The following is a 10153-nucleotide window of genomic DNA, read 5'->3' on the forward strand; positions in this document are numbered from 1 at the left end:
TTGCTGCACTCTCTTTCTCTCACTGCACTCTGTCTCTCTCTGCACTGTCTCTCTTTGTGAGTCTCTCTCTCTCTCTGCACTTTGTCTCTCTCTCACTGCACTCTGCCTCTCTGTGTGAGTCTCTGTCTCTCTTTCTCACTGCACTCTCTTTTTCTCTCACTGAACTCTGTCTCTCTCTGCACTGTCTCTCTTTGTGAGTCTCTCTCTCTCTCTCTGCACTTTGTCTCTCTCTCACTGCACTCTGCCTCTCTGTGTGAGTCTCTGTCTCTCTGTGTGAGTCTCAGTCTCTCTCTGCACTCTCTCTTTCTCTCACTGCACTCTGTCTCTCTCTGTGAGTCTCTGTCTCTCTCTGCACTCTGTCTCTCTCACTGCACTCTCTCTTTCACTGCACTCTGTCTTTTTCTCTCTCTGCACTCTGTTGCTCTCTGCACTCTGCTTCTCTCTGCACTCTGTCTCTCTCTGTGAGTCCCTCTCTTTCTACAGTCTCTATCTGTCCACCAATGAAGTTTTTTTAACTTTTATGGGGGGGCCCTAGCCCCCTAACCACCAATTGTTTTTTTTAACTTGTATGGGGGTCCCTGGTAACCAATGGGTTTTTAGTGTTTGTTTTATCTCCCATGTTTGTGTGGCTTTTTTTACTGTGGTGTTGGGTCTGCGACTGTCATCTAGATTATGTAGGTACCCAGCAGAATGAATTGTAAAAAAGAACATGTGGCTACATGGGGGATTTTTTTATGAATAAACAGTAGCAAGTGAGAAACATTTTCACTTGAAATCCATTAATTCATTCTGGAATACCTTTACAGCACACCTGATCACCAGGGTTATCTCAATTAGTGTTACCAATAAAAATATATTTCTATAATATTTTTTTACATCCTGCAAAAAGCAAGGATTTGTTTATACATACATTTTTGCAGTTTTACCCCTATATATGAGTGGATGTGTACAAGTCAGACCATCGCGTGTTTACATGTGGGCTGCTTTGATTTTTTTTTTTGCCAGGGCTGCTTTTTATCCCCAGTCCGGCCCTTTTTCACATGCCAGCCATCCAGGCGCTCCTCCAGCTTTTGTCCCTACATTTTGCAGCCAGACACCTTTTGACACCCTCCAGTATCTGCCAGGCACACTACACAGGACAAGGCTTAGGGCAGCTCCTGCCATGAGGCAAGATGAGAACCTTGCCTCAGGCGGCAGCAAGTGGCGAGTTACAAGGGGCGGCAAAAAGCCTCCTCTTATAACTGTAAGAGCCGAACTTCTGGATTTTAACCCGGAAATTCTGCTCCGCTAGTGCAGAAAGCGATATTGCGCTCAATGCATTAGTGATGCTGCCCCCCCTTAGAGCCGCTCCAATGCTAATTTTTAAGCATGGAGTGGGAGGGGGGCAGCCCCAGAATCGCCGCTGACAAGGCTCCTACCCTCTCGTCACTCTAAGTTGAACCTGTAGCTGCACAGGCAGGGGATTTCCCAACATGGGGTTTCACATTTCAAGAAACAGAGGGGAATTAAACCTCTGGATCCCTACACCTTTATGAAAAACTTAAAATTCAGCTTTTAAAGCTAAGGTTTTGCCCCTGACAACTGCCCATTCACTGCCTCCTGAGGCAAGGTTCTCATCTAGCCTTAATGGCAGGAGCTTCCTGATTAAAGGGCATAATATGTTAATGATTTTAGTTAAGGATACTTTTGCTGATTCAAAAGTACGGTTTACTTTTGCATGAAGAAAAATATAGAAAAATATAGAAAAAGCAACAATGTTTGGGGATCATTAAATCATGACAAAACACTAAGGGGCAGATTTACCTAGGGTCGAATATCGAGGGTTAATTAACCCTCGATATTCGACTGTCGAATGTAAATCCTTAGACTTCGAATATAGAGGTCGAATGATTTAGCGCAAATAGTTCGATTGAACGAAAAATTGAACAATTAAATCCTTCGAATCGTTCGGTTTGAAGGATTTTAATCCATCAATCGAACGATTTTTCTTCGACCAAAAAAAGATTGCAAAGCCTGTGGGGACCTTACCCATAGGCTAACATTGACTTCGGCAGGTTTTAGGTCGCGAAGTAGTGGGGGTCGAAGGTTTTTTTAAAGAGACAGTACTTCGACTATAGAATGGTCGAATAGTCAAACGATTTTTTGTTCGAATCGTTCAATTCAAAGTCGTAGTCGAAGGTCGAAGTAGCCAAAAAAAACCATTGGAAATTCGAAGTTTTTTTTTAGTCTATTCCTTCACTCAAACTAAGTGAGTTCTGAGAAATGGGGCTAATCCTGACACTTGTACATGTTTTTTTTTTATGAAACGCGGATCAAAGTAATATGAACCATTTTGAACATTAAGAATAGATTCCTCTTCTTCTTTTGTCCCTATAATAATTAGCAGTACCCAAAAGGAGTGCACCCTATATCAACTTTATCTGTACAAGAACTAGATCTTCATAACAATTGCAGGCCTACTTGATGGCTATTTTTTACAGCACGGAATGGAGGTTTATTGTGCTTGCTGGTATCTATGGTGTGCAGAAGTCCGAAAGCTAGCTTCAGTTATGATTCCAGAATATTACCGTATGTGACATTCAAACTGTTGTTGGAGCAGATCCCAGAAATATTTAGCATGGCATACAGATACATCCTGTATTCCTGGAATTTGTCAGTAGGTGATCTCTGAAAGTTCAATGTCATATCTGTTATTAAATGTACACTGCTATAATATGTCCAAGTACAATACTGTATGCAAATTCTATTATTTTTTTTACAGAGAAATGGAACAAAGACATTTTTGTACAGCCAGCAATTGTTTTATTTAATACACAAACACGCACTGCTGTTTATGTAGTCTGTTTTATTTGTATGGTCTTTTCGTGCAGCATGAAGTTTAAACAGGTAATGCGTATTATACTGTATCTGATTGTGTTCATGGATAAAATAGGTGTAATTGAAGGCAATATAAAGGACAACTGCAGAGAACTGTGTAAATATAGAACTACCTCTTGCCATTTCCAGTGCAATATTTCTTCCTGTAATGTGTTGAGTGCACTTTCTGTCTCTAATCTGTTATGTTTCTGCATGGTATGCTTTTTATTAACGTTAATGTGTACCTGGCATTCAACACAGAGCTTGTCACAACGAGATGCAATAAGTGCAGACAATGATGAAAAAAGGAATAGATTCGGATTTTAAGGAAGGCGCCTAGAGCAGTATATCACCTTCCATTCAGTTTTCGAGCCTTGTCAAATTTACCATCGCTCAGCATTGGCTTAAATGAGATTGCATTTGCAGAGAAGACGTAACTTTATTGATCTTAAAAGCAGCAAGCCTCATATTCATTAATTTTAAGTAAATGAAACTCAAGTGTTCAAGTACTACTTGGTTTACACTAGAATGTGCACAACAAGAGTGACGTCCAGAGGTGCAAGTGGTGCACAAATGCATTGTTCCTTGGTGGAGGGGATAAGGCCTGACATGTAATGGAATATAGAAGTATTGTTAACGCACATACATGCACTTAGGCATCACATCAGGCAGGTTGTGCAGAAACTATTAAGATTATGTGTTAAACACACAAACCAAAGTTGCTTCATTTGTACATTTGTGTAAATGACCTGTTGTCACTACTTGTTCAGGAAGCGTACCATCTGAGCATGCACCTTGAATATGTGAAGTAATTGACTATTGAGAAGTGTACCATCAGTTTAATAGATTGTTTGGCTGTTTTAAAGAACCACTGGAGCATAAAGTTATTTGATCAAGGTGAATTCTGTGTGCTATTACTAGAGTGGTAATCCCTTCCTCCGTATCATAAGCTGGGGCCCCATCTGAAGATAAAGAGTCTGATTAGTTTATGCCTACTGGGAGTTGCTGAGAGTTGGACCCCTTGCCGGGTTATGGAACCAGTGTATTGTAACCCAAGGAAGGTAAAGGCAGACCTGACCCATCCATCTGTGACACATATGAAAAACATGCATAACGATATTACATTAATGGAAAAGTACAGACTTCTGAGAAAACACTACTTCATGTTTCCAAATGTTAAATCACATTCTCATCTTTACGTGAAGTCTGACTAAAAGTGTAAAATGTCTACTGGTGTCTGCAGGTTTAGCTTTTTTCAGATGAGGCCTTCATGTAATAAAAGGAGTTAAACCAGATAAAATGACATTTGGGAGATGTGGTTATTAGAATTCTTTCTTTGCAAATGTCACTGTATATCGTGCTTCGTATCCATTTTGTTTGTTTATTTGGATGACAGACTGTCCCAAGCTGCTGAATGGGTTTTGAAAGACCAAGCAAAATCCTTTGTATTTACATAGCTCTACTTGTTGGGATTGTCAGACCTTATGCAAAGTGGTTAATAGTTTTAATAGTTTAATTGATTCTAAGTTTAAGAACATTGTCCAAAATTTAAAAAAAAAAAAAAGACAAAATGGTTTAAACATCCTTGGCAGTTAATATATACTGTAGCTATGGAATAAAATAAAATAATGTCTAGAATTTTAAGGACAGCTGAAATTGGAAAGTTGATGAAAATTCTATAATAAACAATTCTCCTATCCAGAAAGCTCAGATTTATGGAAAGGTCACCTCCCATAGAGTGCATTTTATCCAAATAATCCATATTTATAAAAATGATTTCTTTTTCTCTGCAATAACAAAACAGTACCTTGAACTTGATCCCAACTGAGATATAATTAATCCTTATTGGAAGCAAAACCAGCCTATTGGGTTTATTTAATGTTTACATGATTTTCTAGTAGACTTAAGGTATGAAGATCCAAATTACGGAAAGAGCCTTTATCCCCAGGTTCTGAGCATTCTGGATAACCGGTTCATACCTGTTTAAAATACTTGTATAATTCATAAATTATAATCATTTCATCCAACACTCCTGTATGTTTTTATAGTGTGGGAAGAAACAGGGGTACCCAAATGAAACAAACTCGGGCCTGGGGAGAAAATTCAAACTAACTATCTAAACTGCAATGAAACTTAAGTGCTGCAAGGGTGCAATGTTAACCACTTTGCTTGCGGTCAACTAGGGTTGCCATCTTGGCCCCAGGTTAAATTTGGTCAAATGGGGTAGGCCAATGAGATGGTGGGCAGGCTTGATGACATGGGAATGGGATTATTGGATCACCTAGATGCAGTTGGGTTAATTTTTGTCCCATTTTCAGAATGCTGTGAAAACCATGCAGAAAGTTTTGAACTGAATGGGTGGCAACCCTAATGCCAATTAGCTTCAATTTATGGGGATGCTTATGCCTCTGCCGCAAAAGTAGAGGCTATTTTAGGAATATTATACCCCCAAACAATGTAGGTCTCTATAAAAATGTATTGCATAACACAGCTCATATGTAAAACCCTGCTTCATGTAAATAACCCAATTTTATTGTAATATACTTTTTTTGGTAGTGTCATTGTGTAATCATAAATAGAAATTGCAATTTTAAGAAATAAAAACTACCCCCTGTGATTCTACAATTCACGGTGCACACAAACAAACCATACACATTAGGTCACATGAGCCAATCAATAGACAAGGTTCTGTCTGGTGCTTCAACACTTCTTCCTTCTGCATTTAGAGCTGCATTATCTCTGGTCAGATGATCTCTGAGGCTGCACAGATAATATCAAATGGTGGTTCAAGGCAAGAGATGTAAAATATTATTTCAGTTTGAAAAGATTCTTTTTCTGAAGTTTCTGAAGTATTCATTTTGGGGGTATAATTTTCCTTTAATATAATGGACATTTCTGATTATAATACATACAGTATGACTGTTAAAAAGTCTGCAAGGGTGTTTTCTACCGATTTTAATCCATCAATCGAACGATTTTCCTTAGATCAGAAATTTGTTAGGAAGCCTATGAGGACCTTCCCCATAGGCTAACATTGATGTTCGGTAGGTTTTAGGAGGAGAAGTAATTGTTGAAGTTTTTTTTAAAGAGACAGTACTTCGACTATCAAATGGTCGAATAGTCGAATGATTTTTAGTTTGATTTGTTTGATTCAAAGTCGTAGTCGAAGGTCGAAGTAGCCAATTCGATGGTCGAAGTAGCCAAAAAAACATTTGAAACTCCAAGTATTTTTTCTTCTATTCCTTCACTCGAGCTAAGTAAATGTGCCCCTTAGAAAACCTGTGAAATAAAAACCTGCCATGTTGATTGTAGTGTTAGAGTTATATAAGCCGGCAACCCAGAAATCATTGTGATGTGCAGCAGAACTTTGTACAAATTATATATATATATATATATATATATATATATATATATATATATATATATATATAGTACATGAGAAGCTGCTGTACTGATTCACAGTTCAATATTCAGTTATTATGAGCCTGCTCAGGACATCAGCAGTGATGCTGCGGTGGCTTGTCTGCCGACTTCAACATTGCCATTTTTGCATTGAGGGTAATCCTTTGTTTACTGCTTGTATGACACTTTATTTAATGTTTATTTTAATGCACCATTCGACTATTATATCATTACAGCCTATTCATGTATATACAGTTACTGCAACGTGAATCTCAGTGGTTCTTCTGAAATAAACACGTAGTGGATACATTTATGTCAGTGTGCCACAGTGTGAAATAATGACACATAAGTGTCCCAGTCTTTATAGCAAGCATACTGTATGTAAATGTTTAAGGGTTTTACGTAAATTCTCTCACTTATTTGTTACCAAGGCAACTGTTTATTGGAGGTTTTTACAGCACAATATGCATGCAGTAATGACAGAAGAGCTATTTCATGCAATTTTGTATGATACAATGAAAAGTAGGGGACTTTAACTGTGAGAATTATATTCAGGGGTATTGGCTCCATCCTATGGTTAAAGGAAGATATGCACTGTACCAATTAGGTGCGTTGCTATAGTGATGCTGACTTGTATTTCTGCAATTTCACAAAATGAGCACTTTCTGTTCTGTATTCAGGCTGATAATAGGATGAGAAAAATACTTTGCTATGAAGTAGTGAAATACAAACTAGTTTGGCACTGTTCTATAAAGGTTTAGAAAATGTATTTAATTTGGGGTGAGTAAGTATATGCAACACAAATATTAAAATCTGCTTTCATGCATTTTATCTGTACAATCTTTTACAATGGCATGCTATTTGAATGTTGTTTCAACACATAAGATTTACATTTCATATAATAAAGCAGTTAAATAAATGGTCACCATTTTATTTGTACAACATACAAATGCAGAAAACCCCACTGAACAGATCATACTTATAAGCTTATAAATATTCTAAGGAGATACTATGAATATGAAACCAGTAGAAAATGCTCACCATTGCCATCCTTAAATACATGTCATCTTTGAAAAATGACCTGGTTCTAATGCATGAATAGTCCCCCAGTCCCATTCCAGTAATACACAAGTATACAGGTGTATTCATACATTAATCCTCAGTACAGGTGCACCTTCCCTATTATTTATCAGTTTCACCATCTCGTAGTCGCTCTTTACAAGAAGGAAATCTTGGGTCACCAAAATACAGAATAGGTATTTAGGTTTCCTTTTAAAACAGAACCAACTGAATTTATTCTGCTGCCTGAAATGTTTTTTTGCCACCTGTATTTAAATGAATTGCATGGCAGCCACCATGTCAGTTTTAAATTTGGATATGAATAGCCCTCAATAATATTCCAAGGATTATTATAAATATAGCATTTCAAGATCCCTTTACAGTTTTATGCCGACACACATACACATACATATATATATATAATATAATGTATGTAATCTCACCTGAAGAATGTACAAATGTTCTGTGGAAATACACAGATATAAATCAAGCTTGCATGCATACAATATAGCTTTACAGCTACAGTCCATAAACATAAGGGTATCCAACAACTATATGGACACAAATGCAAGAGCTGTATAGATTCCATACACAAATACACACACTATATTTTATAGCTGGCCATAAAGGAGGTTGTAGGTATAATTATGTTATAAATGCATAGTACCATAAAAGGGACTTTTAAATAAGGGCATAAAGACCAAAAGATAGCATTTTACTGTGTTGCTGTAGTATCAAAAGATAGCAACCGGAGAACAAAGTAAAAATCTTTGTTATAGAAAGGCAGAATATAAATGTATGTCATTTAAAAACAACTAAAGTAAATAACATTTAGAGGTCAGATGAAACAGTTCATGCAAATTAATAATATTCATATTGAATTAATGTTTGATAATGGGATAACCAGATTACTACTTTCCCTGGGTATTAAATTATTATTTGTATTAGAAAGATGTAGTGAAAACATTGTTGCCCTGTAAAATGCCTTTATTTACTTAAAAATATGATCATACACTAAAACACAGATATCCATATATAATATGTTTGTACTACTGATATAAAGAAAATTTTTAAAAAATTGAAATTATTTGATAAAAATTTAGTTTATGGGAGATATCCAGAAAGCTCAGAATTACAGGAAGGCTAACAGGTTTCCAGATAATGGATCCTATACCTGTATTACAAAAAGTTTCAGTTGACAATGGGCCCTTGGTAAGGGCTGAGCTCCACGAGCATAGAAACAGAGTGCCTAATAATGTACACCTGATGCAGGCTGCACACATTGTAGAAATGTATATGTTGTGAAATTAAGGCAGTTAAATTTGAGAGCATGGTTTAGTTTCATGGAATTTGCTATATGGGTGACTATGAACACTATGTGTGGACTAGACTAGCACATTGACATGAAGAGGATACAGTGTCCTGGGATTGAGATGGCCATACACATAAAGTGTAAAGATTGTAGCCTAGTTCCGCATCATGCATTTCATTATCATTCCAATTTAAGGGGGAATGGGTTGAAAATTTCCTCTTTGAAAGAACTCTAAATATATACTGGTATGGGATCCCCAGCCTGTTTTTTTCAGACAGACTTTCTCCCATTTTAAGCAAATCATCTAAGATATTTTAAATGATTTCCTTTTTCTCTGTAATAATAAAAATGTATCTTGTATTTGATTCTAACTAAGCTGCATGAATTCATATTGGTGGCAATTCCTATTTGGTCCATGCAATGTTTAAATAACAAGCAGCTTTAAGGCATGGTGATCCAAATTATGGAAAGATCTTTATCCAAAAACCCCAGGTCCCAAGCATTGCAGATAATAGATCCTATGCCTGTTCGCCTGATTGAGTTTAAACATGCAGAGTGTTTACTATAAATACTTAAATAGTAATAACTATGGATTTCAGAGTAGCAATGCAGTTCCAGTAATAGTGTCTGTATTTTTATTTGTTTTTAAAATTAGCTATTGAAAGTGTGCTTGTGTACAATTTTTGTGGAAAAATAATCATTGTGAAAACTAAAAATGTCAGTGGAGAAATAATCATTGTGAAAACGAACAATTCTGGAAAACCCCAATAATAGGCAGAATGTATTCTGCACTGTCATTTATTTATAATCAGGGCACTTTCAAACAACACAGGTGCATCACATTAGCATTCACCTGCATGGCATATGTTTTATGTGTCCTTAAATTAATGTTTTAATAATACGTTTTCAAGTCAGAATATTATAAATTCTACTCACCCAGACAACGTAGCTGACATTCTTTACAGACAGCCCATAGAATGTTTCCAGTCTTGGGCAATGAGAAGTGCTACAAGCACTGCCCTGGATGTGCAGGGTGGTAGAAGCAATGAATGTTAATTAAACCATGTCCCTCCCCTCCTTTTATATAGAGTGAATAACAATAGTTGGAGGATTCTGAGAGCTATAGTTCCAATAAATTGAACTAGAACAGTTTGGATGTATATTTTTCATTTTTTCCATTGCACTTATTTAGTGCTGTAGTTTAACCCATCATCTCCCAACAAACAAACTGTGTTGGAAGAGGTTAATTTAAAAAATAGAAAATGCACACTCCTTGCATTTATATGACCAATGAAACCCAGTACTGACTTCTAGTAGCTTCATAAAGGTCAGTAATAGGTATGGGATCCGTTATACAGAAATTCAGAATCTGTTGTACAGCACTGCACACATAAGGTAAGGTACTGCTTTATAAATAAAAAAAATACATACATAAATGATGGGAAGGCCATCCATTTTTATCAAATACATTTTTAAATAAAACTATTTCCTTTTTCCTCTGTAATAATAAAACAGTACTTTGTA

The 10153-nt window shown here is 36.6% G+C and overlaps 1 long non-coding RNA gene across 1 annotated transcript in view; it reads right to left on the minus strand.

Annotated features, from left to right (window-relative positions):
• Positions 1-9662, minus strand: part of LOC121402074 — a 46276-nt gene extending 36614 nt beyond the window's left edge. The window contains exon 1 of the long non-coding RNA XR_005966517.1: positions 9566-9662. This is a non-coding gene — a long non-coding RNA (uncharacterized LOC121402074). The remainder of the gene's footprint in view (positions 1-9565) is intronic.
• Between the last annotated feature and the right edge of the window lie 491 nt (positions 9663-10153).

This window comes from Xenopus laevis, chromosome 3S, assembly GCF_017654675.1.
Source record: "Xenopus laevis strain J_2021 chromosome 3S, Xenopus_laevis_v10.1, whole genome shotgun sequence".
Lineage (NCBI taxonomy): Eukaryota > Metazoa > Chordata > Amphibia > Anura > Pipidae > Xenopus > Xenopus laevis.